This window comes from Panthera uncia, chromosome C2, assembly GCF_023721935.1.
Source record: "Panthera uncia isolate 11264 chromosome C2, Puncia_PCG_1.0, whole genome shotgun sequence".
Lineage (NCBI taxonomy): Eukaryota > Metazoa > Chordata > Mammalia > Carnivora > Felidae > Panthera > Panthera uncia.
The window spans coordinates 19,420,594-19,442,637 of NC_064810.1; the positions used below are offsets into that span (position 1 = coordinate 19,420,594).

Genomic DNA, 22,044 nt, shown 5'->3' on the forward strand with positions numbered 1-22,044 from the left:
TATAAATATATTCCATGCCCCCAGGCCACCTCTGTTACCCACTGTTTTAAGTCAGGTTTCCCAGAAGCAGACATGAGACAACCTTCATCTGCAAGCCTTTTATTAGGGAGAGACTCCCAGGGAGACCAGTAAAGGCAGACATGGCAAAGCAAAGTATGGAATGGGAGAAGGTCAAAAAGTCACACTCCCATAAACACCGGCTTTACAGTAAATCTGTTGCAGAGCTCTGGGGTATGTTACACTACATGTTTGTCCTGATATGAGAAAAGGGAGCTGGGACTTATGCAATTGCAAGCAGGTCAGTTTTGAGTTAAGGGCTCTTTTAAGAGGGATACAAATTCTCTGGCACTTCTGGGTCATCCTAGGTGTTACAGTGTAGACTCAGTTAGCTATAAGAAGTTATCTGTACAAGAGACAACGATGCTGGCTCTAAGAGGCAAAACACACAATTCTGATACTGAGTAATGGTTATGTGGTGAGAAAATTAATAAAGGGAATGGAGTCTGGAGGGCAGCAGCGAGGGAGCCGTTACACCCTATTGCTCCTAGTCAAATGCAGACCAACAGGTAGAGGTGTACCTTGAAAATCCAAACTACATACTATCCCTGCAAGAAGAAGAAAGCTTTCCTTCTCCTCTGACCACAGCCTAACTAGTGAGAGACTGTCACGAGGTAGCCAATGAAAAGTCGTTCTATTTCAAGCTCTCGGTTTATTCCAAGGGGCGTTTTGTTTATAATAGCCCTTTCAACTCTTCCCTTTCCGCTGTACTGGGTTGTACTTCTCCTTTGTTTTCTGGGCTTATGGTTTCACCGTAGTTTGTTTATCCTGAATTGTAATTGTATCTAAGTAACTTATTTTTGCTGGTAAAAATAACTAAATTTTACTGTTAAGGTTAACAGCGGGAAGGAAGAAATCATATGATAATGAAATGAGTCAGGGCAAAAGCCTTGAAGTAATAGTATGGCCTCTCGAAGAATTATATTTTGTTTAAAATTCTGAAGCAACCAAGAGAGTTAGGTCTCAGATTCACTGGAAGGAGAGCATCCCAGGCAGAAGGAGCAGAAAAAGCAAAGGTCCTCAGCGGGGATCTTGTGTATTAAGCATAAAAATCCCCAAGGAAGCTGCGAATCTGGAGCATACTGGAGGAAAGACAAGGATGCCAAGAAATAAAGTTCACAAAGTAAAGTAGAGAGCCATTGTGTGGCCAAAAGCAAGTGTCCAAGCAGCCTACATGTTGACCTACTTGAGCACGTTCGCTAAGGAACAGCTGTAGAGACAGGATTGGCGGACATGTGGCTCACTGTTCCCATGCTTAACTCTTAGGGGGTGCATACAGACCTGGAAATCTGAGACGACAGATTTCCAGGAATCCACCCAGGCCCTTTGGGTCTTATGCTGCGCAAGGAAGCAATCACTGACTTCTCACACCTGGTGGTGAAATCAGTGCTGAGCTATAACAACGTGATAAAACAGAATCTTCACCCCAGCTTCATCTTTCTGGCACTGGTAGAATTAGATGCATCCTACACACACAAACACACATACCCCACTGAAATCAGAAGTCTGTGATAAAATCTTGGTATTTGATGTGGGCTAGAGAGAGCTTTGGTTTCTCTACAGCCTCTGGTCTTCATACAGCTTTTCAAGCAACTACACATCAAGAGAAGATCAGACATGGTCTTGTATATCATGGCGCGGCAATTGGGTTTTGCTCTTGGTCAGATGTCAGCCACCGGGAAATTTGTAAATACAAGTATCAAGATCTAACTTAAGATTTCAAAGAGCAGTTATGGCTTCACTAGCATCTGCAAAAATGGAAGCAGGGGGATCAGTTAAGAAACTATTAAAATAACCCAGGTGTGGAACGATGGTCGATGGGACAGTATGGAGACAATGGTATGATGAAAAGTGGATGAATTCCAGATATATTTCAAAGGTAGAGCTAACAAGATTTTTTGAAAGACTCATAATAGGGTATGAAAGGAAGAAAAGAATAAGTGATGACAGCAAGTATTTTCACCTGTGTAATTGAGAAACTTGAAACTTCGTCAATGTATAGGGAATGAGGGTAGCTACCAAAGAGACAGGGATGAAGGACCAGACCCTGAGACACTGTGACATTTAGAATCCAGAATGTGAAGAAGAATGAAACAGAACACTGACTAGGATTGGCCATGTGTGTAAGTGGAAAATAAGATGAAGTTAATATTCTGAAGACCAAATGAGCAAATCCTCTCAGAAGAAGAGAGAAACCAGAAGTGTCAAATCCTGGTGATGGGCAGGTATTAAGCAAGGGATCAGGCAATATAAAGATCATTGGTCACGCCCTGATGACTTGCCTGGATTATTGAAATTAAATCTGTCCCAGGTAGGGTTACCTTGAAAACAGACTCTGCAATGGAGACATATGCACACATTTTATTGAGGAGGGCTTTCTAGAACAACACTTGTAAAAAATAATTGGGAGCATGACCAGGGGGAGGGAGAAAGTTGGAATGTGACTCAGTTGCAAGAAGCCTTTACCAACCATCCAGGAAGTTTTAGACTGGGATAACCCTTCAGAGACAAACTGAACTGAAGTTCGGGGGCCAGGTGTAAGCCTTGGGTGAGCGTCTTCCTCCAGCCAAGGGAAATTCCTCACACCGACTCATCTGGAAGCCATCAGCCGCCAACCCTCTCAGCAACTTGTGAAATGAGTGCTTTATCCCTGATGGAGAGTCTGCATGATGTTTCACAGGATCCAAGAGAAGGTAATAACTGGTCACCCTGCTTCCCTCCTTGTTCTCTCATCGTCTATTTGCAACCCAGCAGTCAGAGTAATTTTGATAAAACAGAAGCCATGTCATGTGGAAAACCCACCGATAGCTTCCCTCCTTCCCTTCTTCCTGAAAGTAAACACCAAAATGTATACAGAGGCCTGAGATGGCCAGTACAATTTCTCCCTGCATCATTTGTCTGTATTTGCTTCTCTCTTCCTTTTGCCCACTCCTTTGAAGCCTTTTTTTAATAGAGAGGATGCCCCCCAACCCAGACATTTTGTACGTTCTTTTCCTTTGCTTTGGATGCTCTTCCCCTAGAGAATCACATCACTATCTTTCACTTCCTTCTTTGATAAAATATTACCTTCTCAAAGGAATTCCTTTATCACCTTAATAATATCCTAATGAACTCTGACTTCTCAAAACACTATTTCTCATCCTGCCCCAGATCTAATATATTTGTAAACTTCTATGTAGTTCAAATATTTATTTTGTTTAATGTTGGGCTATTCCCACAGAAGTCACGGGGGCAATATTGTGTGTGTCCCAGCACTAAAAATGGGCTGTAGAACAATGCTGACAGAGAGAAAATCTCCAGGGAATATTTGGTGAACAAATGAATGAATGTGTGAATAAATGGATGATAAACATTTGCCTTTCCAATATCAATTTGGGTAAATTTCATCAGAAAAAAAATAAGTGTGATCATAGTGATTTTCTTGGTGAGCAGAGGAGTTTTTATACCTACCAATAAGATCTTATCAGCCCACTGGAATACTATAATAAAAAGGCATTCATTATAAATTTTTGAAAAAATATTATAAAAAATACTAGAATTACTTGGATATTAGCAGTGAGTCCATTATATGAAGAAATTTGTTACTGAATGTCACAATATTATCAACCAAAAAAAGTACAATATACAAAAATCAATAAACTTAGAGCTACTAAACTGTAGCTTTTATTTTTATGTTTTATCTTTAATTACGTGCTTATTCACTTTGAGTTTCTTCCACTATGCGACCACCACTTAAAGAATAGTGAGACTAGGAAAAACTTGACTTATTTCTGTGAAAATTAGCAATGTAAGATCACTTTGAGAATGACTTAATTGGCTTATGTGTTAAAATGAGCAGGTTAGGTAAAATGTGGGTGTAAAGCATATTCATGTATGTCTAAATATATATCAGTTGTTCTGACAAATTACCGAAGCATGAAATTTCTCACACATCACTTTTATTTGAATAATTTTCCAAGGTAGCATTTTTTGTTGATGCTTGATATTGAACTATTTTTGTTTTAGCTGGCATTCTATACAATGTGATTAAATTATATATTTGCATGAGTAGAAATGTGCCATGTTGCTTCATCATTCAAACGTAATGGGAGCACTGGATTACGTTAAATACATAGAGTTGAAGCATGATTTAGAGATTTGTATGAAAAGCTACTGATAAAGCCACCTCAATATTATGCTTGCTCATTCTTGTTCTTTATTTTAAAACATATTCCATATTCTAAAGATAATTGGTATGTTCAAACTCAAGTTTTACAATGGTAATTTCATATTAATTCGTAAAATATGTTTTCAATCATTGTCACCTGTAAAAAAGTTCATTTATTAATTGATCGTCTTTTCAGGAGTACGTTTCCTACATAAAGTAGTATGCAAGCTTAAAAGGAAAGGGAAAAAATATATAAAGTCTACTAATGACATACAATATCTCTTTTTCATATACAATAAACAGAGACAACTTCATAGTGATTTAGGTTAACCCATGAATTATGTTTCTAATTGTTTTAACATTTATTTATTTTTTGAGAGACAGAGAGAGACAGAGCATGAGTGGGGGAGGGGCAGAGAGAGAGACACACAGTATCCCAAGCAGGCTCCAGGCTCTGAGCTGTCAACACAGAACCCAACATGGGACTCGAACGCACGAACTGTGAGATCATGATCTGAGCCGAATTTAGACACTTAAGCTACTGAACCACCGCCAATGAATTCTTATGAAAGATCTTGGGATACTTACATGTTTGAAATTACTCCAAAATCTATGCCATTATGAGAATTTCTTATGTCTTCTGCCTTGTCTCTAATCCATCCCACTCCTATCTATCCTATTTTCCCCAAGATATTCAGCTAAAACAAAAGAACTATCTAACTAAATATAAATAAGTTGCCCTTAAAGAGTAGTTCGCACGTAATCTAATTAAAAAGAAAAATTAAAATCGATGCCAAATTTATTTCAGAATTTTCCATAGGACCCACTTCATAAGTAAGATAAGATAGCCTTGTGGTTGACCCCAAGCCTTTCTCATATACTGGATCTTTAGAAGTTTATGTGAACCAAAGATAATAAAGCTGCTTACATTGTGCATTTTTTAAAGAGAAATATAATGAAATAATTAATACATGTACTTTGTTTTAAAATTGTGTTTGATATTTAATAAATAATAACTATAACTGAAATTAGTATCTGTTTATCTTTAGAGATGTGGTATATACCTACTTCTCCAATAGATTTTTTTTATTCTTCTTGCAGATTTCCTGAAATAATGCTTACTATTGCCTTTCATGCAGAAGAAATGTGTGTTCTATGAAAGCTTTAACTGATACCCATTGCTGGCTTGTGCAGATCACAGGGAGAAAGACGTGGGGTGAGTGGTCAAGAGGTACTTTACCTGATTCATGGTAATAACTGCCTCTAGGGAAGCCAGACAGGAATGTGATGGAAAGTGGTTCAGTGCTAATAATAAAGGATTTAGTCTTCTAATATTTTATTAATCATGGCTATTAAAATTTGGATATGTAAAATATTTTTCTTATATTTTAGTTAAAACAAAAAAAGTTATGTGAAATCCATTTATCATTCTTTTACTCAATTTTCCTTGCATCCTCTTTTAACATATTTTACACATTAACTTATTACAGGAAGCTGGGCAAAAGTTGAGGACCGACTGTTCATTACCTTAACTCTGTTTCAATAACATCTGATAACTAATCCATCATAATGTGTTCCCACATTTATTTTGCTTTGATTTTTTTAAATGTTCATTCTTCTTAAGCTCCATATATGCGTGATAAGTTAAATATGATTAAGTAGGTGAATATAACGCTTAAGATATGTTATAAAGATATCATTTGCAATTTACTTATGACATTTTGGTGGCATTTTGTTCTTCCTGTTCTCAAAGTTTGTTCTGTAGTCAACATTCTCCATATTTTCTATGAGCTTTCTTGTTCTGGGTGTTGCTAGATTCACCTCCCCCGGTAAATCGACTCTCCAATTGCACTTTTTCAATGTTAATTTGCACTTAAAATGTATTATGTACCTAGATGCATTTCCAGTGTAAAAATGAAGATAAACCTAGATTTATAGACACATATAAATCTTCGATTTACATATTTTGACTCGGTGATGAAGATTTGGGTCTAGGGAGGATGGAGTAGGTTAATCAACAGAAAGGGTATGAGATGTAATCAGAGCACCTCAAAAGAATGATTTTGTTGCCTATTCTGAGGGAATATGTTTATAAGTTCACTCTGGAGTGGTGACATTGAGGCTTGCTAATAGAGTGACATCATCTTTGAATCCATCTTTGGCAGTTTTCATGCCAACTTCCAGAGAAACAGGTTCACATGATATAAATTTGCCTTATCTTGAGAAAACATCGTAAAACACATTGGGATACGAAGGTGGTGAAGCCAGGAGAACAAATTCAACCTATGGAGTCAGTTCACACACTTCGTTCCCTTCACTGAGGTGCCCCCTAGATGTCCCACTGCGATAGGCAAGCCAGCATGTCAAACGCTAGGCTCCCTCAATGTGACATTTACATTCTGAGACTTGTTTTGCATCCCTCTGAATCAACCTCATCTGTGTGCGTATACAGTGGAACAGCTTGCTTTCATGCATATCTGAAGAAAGGTATCCCAGAGAAACATGCTCTGAGTTGTGATTTTCCAGAATCCATAAAATAAACAAACATGGCTCTTAAGCTACTTTTGCTTGCCTTACTTTCAAAATATCTTCACGTCAAACTGCATTTTATACGTTTTACACTTGATATAATTTTGGCTGAACACTCTGGGCTAATTTCTAGCTGTCAAGTTTTTGATTCTGTATCAATTCCATTTTTAAATATTTTACCCTGGTAACATATAACATGAAATTTGCCATTTTAAACATCCGAAGTGTAAAATTTGGTGACTTGAGCTACATTCACATTGTTGTGCAACAGGCATGAAGTTTTGGTTACCCGACACAGAAACTTTGTATCCATTGAGCATGAAGCCACACTCTCACCTTCCCTCAGTCTCTGATAACCTGTAATCATTTCCGTCCTTGGAATTTGTCCATTCCAGATTTTTCATAGAAGTGGAGTTGTGCAACACTTGTCCATTTATATCTGATTTCTTTCACTTAGCATAGTGTTTTCAGTGTTGACCCGTGTTGGAGTATTTATCAGTATTTCGTTCCTTGTTTGTGGTTAATAATATTCCATTGCCACATTTCATTTATTATTCATCTGTGGATAGCCGCTTGGATTGCTTCTACCTTTGGCTATTTTAAATAATGCTGCAATGAGCATTGGAGACAAATACCTGTTTGAGTTCCTGTGTCTAATTCTTTTGGGCAAACCCTTAGGAATAGAATTGCTGTGTCATATGGTAATTCTATATTTAACTTTTTGAGAAGCTACCAAAATATTTTCCACAGTGGACCTGCCATTTTTATTCCTAACAATGTATGTGGGTTCCAATTTTTCCACATCTTTACTAAAGCATGCTGTTTGTTTGTATGTGTTAATTATAGCCATCCTAGTAGATGAGAAGTGGTATCTCATTGTGGCTTTGATTTCGATTTCCCTAGTGACTAATGATGCTGAGAATCTTTTTATGTGTTTATTGTCTGTTTAAATATCTTTTCTTAAAGCTTTTTTTTTTTTTTTTTTAATTTTGAGAGAGTGCAAGCTGGGGAGGGGCAGAGAGAAAAGGGCGCAGAGAATCCCAAGCAGGCTCTGCGCTGACAGCAGCAAACCCATCATAGGGCTCGAACTCATGAACGGGGAGATAATGAACTGAACTGAAGTTGGAAGGCCAACCGACGGAGCCACGCAGGTGCCACTGTTTATAAATCTTCTTTACAAAAATGTACAGTCAAGTCCTTTGACCTTTTGTTACATTAGTTTGCTTGTCCTTTTTTGTTGCTGTTGTTTAATTGTGATAAGTTTTATATACGTTGGATATTAAACCCTTATCAGAGATATTTTTTTGCAAATATTTTCTGTCATTCTGTAGGCTCTCTTTTCACTCTCTTGGTAACATGAATGCACAAAAGAAGTACTTGAAGCTGCTTACTACATCATTTTACTTACGTCACTCCTGCGTCTATTTCTTCCCACTTAGAAATATTCCAAAATGCTACGGGGAACAACAACATGTAAAGCAATCAAGCCACCTCTGTTCAAAATATCTGCTTTTCAGTTGTTAAACAGACATTGAAACATGTATCGCTTTCACAGTGACACGGCAAGTCCATCATCTTCAGAAGATCGTTACGTTTCTCTCCGTTTTTATATTTCTAGATATTTCCCAGATATGAAGTAGAGATGGGATCCGCAAAAATACGCTGCTTGCAAATTATCACAACCATATCAGCTTGTTTTAGTAATTTTTGTATTTGGTGAAGCATCTTAACTGTACATGTTTTGAACATATTAAAATATTACCCACCTTCCAAGGAAAAAAAGGATAAAAGCATATTTATTCATAACATCATTTTAAAATATTTTGGAGTTCTTGATATGGGGCCTGATTAATATTTATGATTTAAAAGCTGTATTTTATAGCGGGGAGCAAACCTGGAGTGAGCAGAATGTTCTCCAAGTCAAATTCTTGGAGAACTAGAGAATTCTAATACATCGATGGATGTGCAAGTATATTTATTGAAAACTAATCATCCTGTAGCTCTTGTCTTTGAGGCTCTAATACATTTCATTTTAAATGATGAACAATTAGCTGTACTTTTCTAATCATCTTAATATATGAATGTTTCTGACTATGTTTAATTTTGGAGGAAGGAAAGAAGATAAGCAGGGAATTAGATATTAGCATTCTTATTGTTGAATGTAAACTTATTATTTCCTTACTTCCATCTCTAATTAGCCACGAGAAATCCACAAACTTTTTAAATCAGTTGTTAGGGTAGAAAAATGGTATTTATGTTTCCCTCTGTCTGATTAAATAAATAGATAACAAGGAAACTGGAGGAGATTCTTTAAATAAAAAGTCTGTAAATCGCATTTCAGGATTTCTGTGTTTAGCACAATGGAAATATTTAAACAAATACTCTACTGAGTTAGGTTTTCTAACAACTTAAGATAGTCCCAGGGAGCTCTTTTGGCATTTTTGGAACTTAATATGTAAGATATACACATGAACATAAATAATCATATACACTGTTAGTATTATTTTGAGCAAATTATCATCTTAGATCGATTATGAATAATCAATGATGGCACAGTCTTAAGGAAGAATCCCAACCACAGTATCTGAAGAAAAGAAATGGAATGATTTGGAAATGGGAGTGGTTGTCTGTGAAGAATTCTTTTCCCTGAGGCTCGGGGACAGACAGGGTTTCCTGGCACAAAGTATATCAGGTAGGGACATGTGAGAGGAACAAAGTCTCTACCCCAGAAGCTTTTAGTGAGAGCAATATCTTCAGGGGACATCTAAGTTTTATTAAAGGGAAGAAGGTGACTAAGCCATCTAGGGGTATCATTTTCTATCAGAGGCCTTTTAAAAATGACTCATTTAATTCAATTCATAGCCTCATTTTAATGATACTCAATTGTATAACTTTCTTTGCTTTAATTCACTGTTCTTTCCATACTTTGTGAAATTTCATTTATTGATTTGATTGTTATTTTGTTTTACTTGTCTTGATTTTTATGCCAATATTATAGTCACTCCAGAAGAGCAGAGATTATATATAATTTGCTTAATAAATGTATTCATTTATAAAGCATAGATGTCTTATTTATTATTTATGAATAATAAATATACTGTAGTCATGAGCCTCCCTCTAAGGGATGCCTGCTCAATGAGGGAAAAAGATGGATTGGTTATTGTCCTTGTCAAGAAGCATGTACCTTTTTTAAAAAGTTTAAATTTGGGGGATTTTTTTTTATCTCAGTGAGTATTAATTTCCTAATCTGTAATGTTAGCACAATAATAGCTGCCATAATTGTATCACAGCATAATAAGATCATATAAGAAAATTAATTCTTATCTGCTAAAAATAAATTCATGGCATGATAAAATTAACAAAGACTAGAATCCAGAAAGGCTTTTCCATCAAAAATTTCAGAAGGAGGATGACTTATATTTAAACAATGGTGTTTTACTGGATACGGGTCATATGTTAGAATATGTCACTTCATTTATTTTTTAAAATATATTTAGTTATCTCAGAGAGAGAGAGAGAGAGAGAGAGAGAGAGAACACAAGCAGGGGAGGGGCAGAGAGAGAGACACACACACACAGAATCCGAAGCAGGCTCCAGGCTCTGAGCTGTCAGCACAGAGCCCGACGCGGGGCTCGAACTCACAAACTGTGAGATCATGACCTGAGCCCAAGTCGGTTGCTTAACTGACTGAGCCACCCAGGCACACCTAATATAAGTCACTTTAAATTCCTATATATATAAGTTTAATTCCACATCCAAGTTCCATTGATGATAAACGTCCTTGTAGTCATGCATTTTTATCTTTTGCCACGGAGATTTATTGTTCTAGCTTGCAAGATCATCTTAGCATTAGAAGCTGAAGAATAAGGTCTGAGCTTTCAGCGTAGGGCTCCGGGTCCAGCCATTATGTGCTGGTAAATATTTCGTAACTGGTTTTACAGGAAAAAAAATAAACCAGTATGCATTTTGCTCGTGTCCTTGGTGCAAATACCACCACAATGCATGATTTTAAGCCGTGTAACTTTATTGAACGTGGAGTAGACGTATAAGTTGGAGTGCTTACTCCTTTCGTGTTTAGTGTATTTTAATTTATTTTGAATTGGTAAAACTCAGTGTTCGATGAGTGTTTTTAACAACTAACTTGTAAAATTTTCCAAAAGTCACTGTTGGAGCCAATATGGAGCCGTTCCAGCACATGCTAGCTAGGTAGGGCCCAGCCACACTGCCTCCTCCTTTGTCCTGCCATGTCTCCAGCTATATCACACTGAGTAGACTTGATTCCATGCTTAATAGAAAATGCCAACTTGACTTTTCAACGTTTTGCCCTTTGCCTTTCCCTTCTCCCCCATATTAGAATGTTCCCTAAGAATTCAAAAGCCAAGGAAATACGTGCCAGCTGAAAAACAGCACATCTTTCTGCAACGCCAACCTATCTTCATGCAATGGCACATAGAAGTACCCGACAACTGTTCCAGAAGCTTTCCCACCATGTTGTTAGTAGTGGTTCTTGGGAGAGTTAACTTGGTCGGTTCTTACTAATAAATTCTACACTCTGAACACTGACTTTTTAAAAAATGATTTTGTTCATCTAGCAGCTGTTTAGGAGAGAATGAGAATTATGGGAGGATTAGAGCTCTTTTGACATTGAGCTGCCCATTTTGATGTCTATTTTTTCGGTGTTGTATACGATTATCCTATTTACTAAAGAACAAATGACCACTTTTTGGTACTGGTGTCAAATACTAAAAGCACAACCAGGAAATGAATGAATACAGCAGTTGAAGGCCAGAGAGAAAAATGCCATGGACATGCCAATTACTTTTTGTTGTTTGATCCCCTGGTAGATTCCCGCGCTGATTATACGGTGCATCTGGACAGGCACAGACCTTACTGATCTAAGCTAGAGCTGCCGGCCAGCATGGAGAAAGATAAAAGCTTTCAAATGTGGAAATGATTAAAGCAACCTTCCAATTCATCTTCAACTGTAATAGGAAGAACGGCTGCTCAATTGCAAGCTACATCAGTAATGTACAAGATAATCAGTCTACTTTTGCATAATCTATACATAATTTCCTCAAACCCCTCTCTTGTTCATTTCCAAACACAAGTTTTCCTCCATGTCAGGTATTCTAGGAAATTTTGGTCCCATATTCCAAGGGATTTGTTTGCTAAGAGGAGTTACATTCGGACAATACAACCCCGATTCATTTTCTCGATATCATTTTAAATTACTTACTAACAATTTCTCTATGATTTTCTAATTGAATATTGCACCATACTATTAACGGTTAATGAAGTACAGAAATACAAAAGTTTCTTTCCAATAACTTTTAGTATCAAAGAATTTTATAAACAAACCAAAAAAAAAACCCCACAAGTGCCAATGAAGGCACTGGGGGCGGGGGGGGGGGGGGGAGAGGCGGCTGTATCCTGCCACCAATTAAAAGTTAAATTTAACTTCTCACTTCTTCCTTTGTTTCATCTAAAATAAAATAAATAAAATAAAAGCAAAAACAAAACAAGAATTTAACTTAAAGATCAGTTTATCACTTTCCATTTTCAAGTATTTTAGTATTTCATTATATACATGTACATACACACACAGTTATGTGGGTATATATTCTTGCACAAAACCATATCAATCAAATGTCATAAACTAGGTCACATGACTAAGGTCATAGGGACAAAGGAAATTAAAAGGTGGGTAGGGATCAGGATGGAATGGGAGACAGAGAGGGAAGAAAACAGATGAGTCTTTATTAATTTTGAAACAGAAAGAGAGTTAACAACAAAACAATTTTGTTAAACAGCAATCCTACCATTAATATAGCTCAGTGCTGCACGCTTCTATTTTCTTCCCCAGAGAATCAACCTTATCATCATACTTTCGTTACAGTGTCAAGGGAAATAATTTGGTTAACCTATTTATTAGCCATCATCCCAATTTGAGTAGTCTACATATTAAGCTTCCAGAAAGTGTATTTCCTTAAATTTTGTACATTTAGAAGTATTTAGCTTAATCCAAATACAACTGCTAAAATAAAAAAAAAAAAAATGAACAGCAAAGACAGTATATAAATACAGCAAAACAGTATATTTTTTTTAAATTTTTTTTTCAATGTTTTTTATTTATTTTTGGGACAGAGAGAGACAGAGCATGAACGGGGGAGGGGCAGAGAGAAAGGGAGACACAGAATCGGAAACAGGCTCCAGGCTCCGAGCCATCAGCCCAGAGCCTGACGCGGGGCTCGAACTCACGGACCGCGAGATCGTGACCTGGCTGAAGTCGGACGCTTAACCGACTGCGCCACCCAGGCGCCCCAAAACAGTATATTTTTAAAGGAATAGGGGAAAACGAGGAGTGATGGGATGACTAATAAAGTCCAAATATTCAAAACAAGAGGAGCAGAAACAATCCTCCTATAACTAGAGAACAGTCATTATTTCTGAAAATACTGACGAGGTTATGGCGGCTCCTTTGTCACCAGCAGCTCGCTGCCATGCTCTCCGTGATGCTCAGCATCAAACCTCGTCTCCTAGTCGTTAGAGTTCTTAAAACCCAACCATCAGCATATACCATTTAGCTAATTAATTTTGTGAGTAAGTTATCTCACATACATTATTTCCTTTTACCCTCAAAATAACTCGCTGAGTACTAGCATGAAGGAATTCATAGATGAACCTTAAGTTTATAAACATCTTATAAATATTCATGCATATAATTTTCATATATCAAATATTTTCTATGTTCATAGGTATTTTTTTCATACAGCGATACAGCATATATGGCTGAACAAGTGTTTTCTTTACACATGATCATTTAAATAATCTATTAAAAATGTGGAATATTCAATAGTTTTAACAAAGTTTTTTGCATTTTCATGCTGAACACTGAATGCATTGCTTTCTTTGAAATAACTAAATGATTAATTTTACTTTAAATTCCTGTCATGGTCTAAAATGACCCCACGGATCTGAATTCATTAAGTGACAACATTATAATATCTAACTTAATAATCTGAGGAGGAAAAGCCTGGGAAGTTATGGGGAACGTTGATTGCAATTCATCTGAAATTATCTGTTCATTACCATATCACATCCTTGACAGCTTAACAAGTCAACTTTCATAATGGTAATGAAGCAGATAACACTACCCTATACATATAGATGTGGTTTCATAAAATTCAAGATATTTACTCATAAGATGCTAAAGCTTGATTATATTCTTGATTATACTTTGGAAACTTATATTCAACTGTATGCTTTATCAGTTATTAAAGCTGGTAGGTTTTTTTTTCTTAAGCCATAATGAGGTATTTCTGTAAGAGTACATACATTTAAATTGGTTTCTAGTATTTTGCATATACATCCTTTTGAATATGTAAACTGTTTCAATACAATTTAGTAATTTTGTACAATGGGTAGGAATGAGTTACTAGAGTAATCTTGAAGACTTCTAGAAAGTTCTCTGAAGTGTGAGATTTTAATTATGACTAAATACTGAAAAAAAAAAAAACGTTTTAAAGAATTCCATGGGAAGAAAAACATGCCAATATAATCACAGTTTAAGAAACAGAATAACTTCTTGAGGTTTAACAGTAACTTCTTCAGGTATTTGTAAGACTTCAAGGTATTCTATACCTGTACTATATGAGATTGGTTAAATTTCAAGATCACACTTTCCTTAAAGAAGTAGACTAAATTTTTATTTGCCTTGGAAACTTCAACATTTCTGAAGTCACGTGAATCCTATTGAAAGTAACAAATCATTTAATTTAATGAGGACTTCAGTAGATGTTGCTAGAAGTGAGATTATTCTTAGAGAAATACCATGGAATACTTGTCTCAATTCATTACTGCACATGCCTGTTAAGTTTTAAATGTGCTGCTGCATGGTCTGGGAGGCATTAAAATATAAAACAATATGAGCGAGCAACTTAAACATTTATCACCATGCTTTAGGCAAGACAATACATCTTTGTGCAAACTGAACTTATCTTAGAAGTCATTTTGTTTCCATGCTTCTGCTACAAAAACAACTATTAATTTAAAATCTGAATGAAAGAAAAAATAAGATTCAAGACAATTGTAAAACATACAAAAGCTTTGGGATATTTAAAGTATGTGGGTTTAAAGAATTGGTAACTCTATAAAAAGGCGATTGTAAGGAAACATGAAGTAGGAAACCATTTTAAAATTTGTCAAATGAGGGGTGCCTGGGTGGCGCAGTCTGTTGGGTGTCTGACTTCAGTTCAGGTCATGATCTCACTGTTCATGAATTCGAGCCCCGCGTCGGTCTCTGTGCTGACAGCTCAGAGCCTGGAGCCTGCTTCAGATTCTGTGTCTCCCTCTCTCTGTACTCCTTCCCCACTCACACTCTGTCACTCTCTCTCAAAAATAAAGATTAAAAAATTTTTTTAAAATTTTTTTAATTTGTGAAATGATGCTAGAAAATACAAATCAAAACTATATCATCTCACACCTGTCAGAATGGCTAAAACCAACAATACAAGAAACAACAGGTGCTGGGGAGGATGTGGAGAAAGGGTTACCCTTTTGCACTATTGGTGGGAAAATAAAATGGTGCAGCCACTCTGGAAAACAGTATGGAAGTTCCTCAAAAGGTAAAAATAGAACTACCCCACAATCCAGCAATTGCACTACTAGATGTTTACCCAAAGAATACAAACATACTAACTTAAAGGGATGCATGTACCTGATGTTTATAGCAGCATAACCTACAACAGCCAAATTATGGAAACAGCCCAATGTCCATTGACGCATGAATGGATAAAGAAGATGTGACATACATACATATATATACACACACACACATATATATGTATATATACACACATATATGTATATATAGGGAGAAATATACATAGAGAAATATATATGATTTACAATATATAATATTTAAAATATATTTATAAAATATTTATATGAAATATATATTTATTATATATTATATACATTATATACTTACATATTTATAAATATATATATATATATAATGGAATATTGCTTAGCCATAAAAAAAGAATGAAATCTTGCCATTTGTAACAACATGAATGGAGCTACAGATTATTACGTGAAATGAAATAAGTCAATCAGAAAAAGACAAATACCATACGATTTCACTCATAGATGACATTTAATAAATAAAACAAAGAGCAAAGGGGGAAAAAGAGACAGAGAGGCAAACCAAGAAATAGACTCTTAACTATAGAGAACTGCTGGTTACCAGAGAGGGGGGTTGTTAAGTAGGTGATGGGGATGAAGGAGGGCACTTGTGATGAGCACCGGGTTTGTATGGAGGTGTTGAATCACTATATTGTACACCTGAAACCAATACTGTGCTGTATGTTAACTAACCGGAATTTAAAAACTTTAAAAAGTTCTAATGCAAAAGTAAGTGGCAAATTGGTCAGCTGATTTTAGCGGATTTTAAGCCCTTGAATGAAAGAAATAGAGAAATTGCAAGTGAGTCATCTCAAAATATATACTGAATTTTCCTAATTAAATATGAACATAAACACACAAAAAATAAATTGCTAACCTGATCTAGAAGAAACAAATTTATAGCAGTTGATCCTTTGTACAATTTATACTTTATACTATTTATAGTATACTCTTATACTATTTACAGAAATCCTGTATGATGTCTCTAGATGCCAATAAATATAATAACCATTCCCAATTTCCTGGGCATTTTCAGCATATCAAATTACTTTTAATCCTCTAAACATGATAATAGTGAGTAATTTCCCCCAAAATACTATGCATTTCAATGGACAGTCACAAATAGCTGCCTTATTTAAATCATTTCGAACAATTGCTCCAGCAAAAAAAATAAGTTTTTGATGCTGACTTTGCTGAAAACTAAGTTTTTCAATGGTATATTAAATTACAAAATACATGGGCGCCTGGGCGGCTCAGTCAGCTGAACGTCTGACTTTTGGTTTTCGCTCAGGTCACAATCTCACCATTGGTGGGTTCGAGCCCCACATCAGACTCTGCACTAACAGTGTGGAGCCTGCTTGGGATTCTCTCTCTCTTCCTCTCTCTGCACCTCCCCTGACTGAGTGGTTGCTCTCTTTCTCAAAATAAATAAACATTAAAAAAAAAAACAAAGAAAAAATATATCCCCTATTTCCCCGATTCTCTTTGCATGGTATTGAGCCCACCTATTGTTGGACACTGCTTATCTTTTCACATCTCTTTTCCAGAACACTGTTAGACAGTACATGCTTTAGTCTAGAATTTCACAAATATTTTTGGCCACATAACGCTCTTTTTTATGTTTAAATATTATAAGGACAAAACACTAGCGGGGGCACAATGAAATGAAAGAGACCCTTGAATTAAAAACAACAGAGCAATTAACTTAATTATAGGAAAGTGTTATTGAAATTTGACGCATAATTTTATATAAAAAGTACAACAAATATAACTACAAATTTATTACATGGAGATAGAAATAGCAAAATGATTGCATTATGCCATATTGTGATACATAATGACTACGACAAAATTTGTAGAGCACAAGACTCTGCTCTTTGTTTGGACACACACAGCCTGCTTTTTTCCATACATGCTTGGCAGAGGAATTCTAAACTTACAGTATTTACTTAAAATTGGGAGAAAATGATAAAAGAGACCAATGATCATCAAATACACAAACTAAATTCATACAACATTTGCTTATGCCAAGCCAAAATGTTAAGAATAAATATATAAATACTTTAAAACGCCTTCGTAGATTAAAATGTATGTTTAATTTCTTTTTTATTCTTTTCTTATTTTTGAGAGAGAGGCAGTGAGACAGAGTGTGGGGGGGAGGAACAGAGAGAGAGAGACACACAGAACATGAAGAGGTATCCAGGGTCTGAGCTGTCAGCACAGAGCCCGATGTGGGGCTCGATCTCAGGAACCACAAGATCATGACCTGAGCCGATGTCAGGCGCTTAACCACCTGACCCACTCATGCGCCCCCAAAAATGTATGTTTAAAAACAATTTTCTGTTTTAAAAAACCCTGTCAATTTTACTCACCAAAAACTTATTTCCTTTTCCAGCATGTATCAGCCCTGTGCAGACATCAATTTTTAGCCATCTCTTCATAAAGGTTTCCGAAGACTAATCCATGTGTATGCACGACTGCACAAAAACCTGTATGCCATATCATCTTTGTTATTTTATGTAAAAGAAACTGAGCTTCACTTCTGAACTACTATGCAAGACACGGTAAAGATGACTGAAAAAGTCCGTCAATGTCATGTCAAATGCTTTGGTGATCGTTACACTGTGATTTTCCCATATTGAAGAACAGAGAGTATAAATATTTCTCTGTAACAAAGTGTTTACCAGACACTTTTCTCTCTTTACTTCACTCTCCTTATACTCTCAGGTTAATAATCTCAGTTGTGTATAGGGTGTTATGTTTTTAAATCTATTTATCTCCAGTTTAGTTCCTTGAATGAGATCAAGACATGGTATTGAAGTACCAAACTCAAGATCATTGTTTTGTTTCTGACCTTATTCTTCTAGTTAGAAGTCATTTTCTTAGAAATATTAAAGTAAATTATTCTTTGTCCTTCTCTTACTCCTGCTCCAGTAGAAAAGACAGGATTTTCGTGCATCTCTTTGGTTGCTTTGAGCTCTCTTCTTGAGATTCAGCCAGGCTCTCCACAATATTTATGTGTTTTGGTCAGTTTTCTATTTTGTCCTCTGGAGCGGCACCCAGGAGAGGAGCCTGCTATTACCTAGACATGGCAATGAATAAATAGCCATTTCCCCAACTCAAGGATATATTAACTATCCTACTAATATCCTGCTAATTGCTCATTTAGTTTCAACAGCCAATACACTCCTATATCTACTTTTCAGTTGGTTATAAACATGTAGGGAAAACAGGGTTTATGATCGTCAGCCTTCAAGAGGCCCTATTGTCCAGAAATTCACAGCCTTGTGTAGCCGTCTCATACACTGAATGAGGCCGACGTGTGTCATTAGCAGGATATTATTGTGGAAATGATACTGTGTGACATCTGAGGCTTGGTAATAAGTGTCATTGTGGCTTCTGCCTGGCTCTTTCTCGGATGAGTCATTCTGGGGAAGCCAGGTGCTGTTCATAAGGACACTCAAGTAGCTCTAAAAAGAAGTAATTATGGTGAGAAACTGAGGTCTCTGCTTCAATCAACATTAGCATGCAAACATTTGACTGAGTTCATTAGAAATGGATCCTCCAGCTCTGGTCAAGGAGTCAGATCATTGCAGGCCCAGCCACCATCTTGACTGTGACGTCATAAGAGGCCCAGAGCCAGAAGTGTCCGGTTAAACCACTCTTGGATTCTTAACTGTAATAAAATGTGTGAGATAAAGATGTTCATTGATTTTTAGGACAGGAATTTTGGGAGCTATTTGTTACATAGTGACAGATACCTACTAGAGAGGTGTTACTAATTGCCCATCTCAAAAACCAACGTTCATTACTCCTAACCATCAAAAAAGAAAACCCAATCTATCTTCTTCATTTCAATAAGTAAAACCACTAATGATCCAGTTCAAATATATCTGAAACTTTCCTTATTTCCTCTACTCTATGTATCTGGTTAGTCAGCAATTGAGCCTTATAATTTCTCATAATTATTAAATCAAATATTTCTATGTTTCTCAGCAAGTAATCTATGTCAGGTAACCATAATTCCCCTAGATTAGGGTCACAGTTTATGACCCCTGTCTTGCTTTGTTTGCTCTTCTGCAACTTTACATGTATTCTCTACAAACTAGCAAATAAGAGAAGTTAAGAATACAAAGACACTTCATTTAAACTCTGTTAATATTTAACTCCTCAGATTCTTGGCAATGCAGAGTTTATCACATAATTTATAAAGACTGCATGTTTTTTTTAATTTTTTTTTTCCTTTTTTTCAACGTTTTTTTTTTTTTTATTTATTTTTGGGACAGAGAGAGACAGAGCATGAACGGGGGAGGGGCAGAGAGAGAGGGAGACACAGAATCGGAAACAGGCTCCAGGCTCCGAGCCATCAGCCCAGAGCCTGACGCGGGGCTCGAACTCACAGACCGCGAGATCGTGACCTGGCTGAAGTCGGACGCTTAACCGACTGCGCCACCCAGGCGCCCCAAGACTGCATGTTTTAAGCTCTGCTTTCTTATTATTTTCTATCACCCCTACTCTCATTAGCTGGCGTGTATCTTCTAGATGTCAATATCTAATTCAGAACAAATTAATTCAATGCCTAGTTTCTGATTCTCAACTATTGGCTTGATGAATTTATTTCCTCTCTTTTGGTAAACAGAAACATCAGGCGATGTTTGCTTTTACATCATTGGAATAACAGAATGCTTTTGTTATTTGGGCTACATGATTCTCCTTATGAGCTACTTGCCAAAGTATTAAGGAGTGAGAGATCATGCTCTCTATTACTTCTTTCAAATAATTCAGGAAAAAATGATTTAAAAATATGTAGTGAGAAAATATGGCAACATACTAAAAAGTAAATAATCTAAGTGAAAGGGATATAGATGTTGGTTATATTTTTAAAGTTTTGCCATACTTTTTAAATTGAAAATTGAAATTTGAACCAAAAAAAATGAAAGTAAGTGTTTCTAATGGAATAACAGGAAACAAATTCCCATCGGAAACAACCGAAAGAGTAACCTAAATGTATGAAACAGTGGTCCACAAAACACACTTGATTACAGGCAGAGAAATTTGGTGATGTTTAAGAGTTGGAGGGAAGAAAAATTTGTTGAGTTGTAAAATTGTCCCAGCTTCCTACCCGGAGAGATCCCAAACATGAGGAGGAGAAACCCAGGAAGTAGCCACAGTTCAGGTGTCCCCTGAGTTCAGGAAACTGAAATAGCAATTCAGGGAAGTCCTGGTGGCCAGAGTTTGTAGCACAGGGTAGAGAAGAAAAAGCTGCCTAGAGAGAACACTGAAGATCTGAAATTCATCATACATTATGGATCTGAGTACAAATTAGGGCACAGGTACAAAGTCACCTGATGCCAGAGAAAAAAAACTACCTCAAGTCTAAATATTAGAAGGAACTGTGCCAAAACACGCCCAGGGCCGGTGGAAAGCCTCCTAATTCATGGACATTGGATCCAGTAATAAGAACGACCTTACCTTGATAGCTATGAAATATCCAGACAAAGACCCAAGGAGACTGACTTTAAGTCATTTTAACTGCATCCGAAAAAAGAGAAAGAAAACAAGTAAAAAGATTCAAGAATATCTTTTACGAATGCAAATATGTAGCAGCCAACCAGGTAAATTCGCTTTATCTGGCATGCCATCAAAATCACCAGGCATTCCAAGGATCAGGAAAATATAACTCACAGTAAAGAAAAAAAATGTGATCAAACAACATTAACAAAGAAATGGTATAAATAATAAAATTAGTAGAAAAGTCTTACAGTACTTTTAAAATACATATTTCAAAGAACCAAAACAAAAATATTCTTTTATCTGAATTATTCTAACATCATTGAAAAACCAAAATAAAACAACACAAAACTGTCACCCGACCTTTGCCTAGTGAATATCTGTTTCATAAGTAAAGTGAAATTAAGATTTTATTTAATATATAAAAACCTAAAATCTTCATAACCAGCACAAAAACAATACAAACATTTTAAAGAAGGCTTTCAAACAAAAGAAAATGTCACAATAATATGAATGGCCTAAATACTTCACTTAAAAGGCATGCATTATCACATTTGATTTTTTAAAAAAGTAAGACTTAACTATATGGTTCTAACAAAAAAAAATTTAACATATGACACAAGTTACAAAGTAAAATGATGAAAAAAATCTCTCATATGCTAAACACAAAAAGAAAGAAAGCTGAAGTAGCTATGTTTATATATGTAAAAATAGTGTTTATTTTATTTTTTAAGTTATTTGTTCATTTATTTTGAGGGAGAGGCAGCATGAGTGGGGGTGGGACAAAAAGAGAGGGGAGAGAGAGACAGTCCCAAGCAGGCTCCCCACTGCCAGTGCAGAGACCGATGCAGGACTCAAATTCACTAACCATGAGATCAGGACCCGAATCAAAATCAAGAGTTGGACACCTACCCGACTGAGCCACACAGGTGCCCCTGAAAAATTAATTTTTAGAGCTAAGAAGATCATCATAAAAAAGAGGGTCATTTCATAGTGATAACAGGGTCAATTTAACACAGGACATAATATCTATAAATATTTACCTACCTAATAACAAAGCTTCAAAATTCATCCAGCAAAATTTAATAGATGTTTAAAGAGAAAAACACAAGTCC

At 36.1% G+C, this 22,044-nt stretch overlaps 1 long non-coding RNA gene across 1 annotated transcript; it reads left to right on the plus strand.

Annotated features, from left to right (window-relative positions):
- Nucleotides 1-2,173: 2,173 nt before the first annotated feature.
- LOC125921731 (uncharacterized) lies at nucleotides 2,174-18,003 on the plus strand. Its single transcript, XR_007457474.1, has 3 exons — nucleotides 2,174-2,750; nucleotides 5,306-5,420; nucleotides 17,814-18,003. It is a non-coding gene; the product is annotated as an uncharacterized LOC125921731 (long non-coding RNA).
- Nucleotides 18,004-22,044: the final 4,041 nt, after the last annotated feature.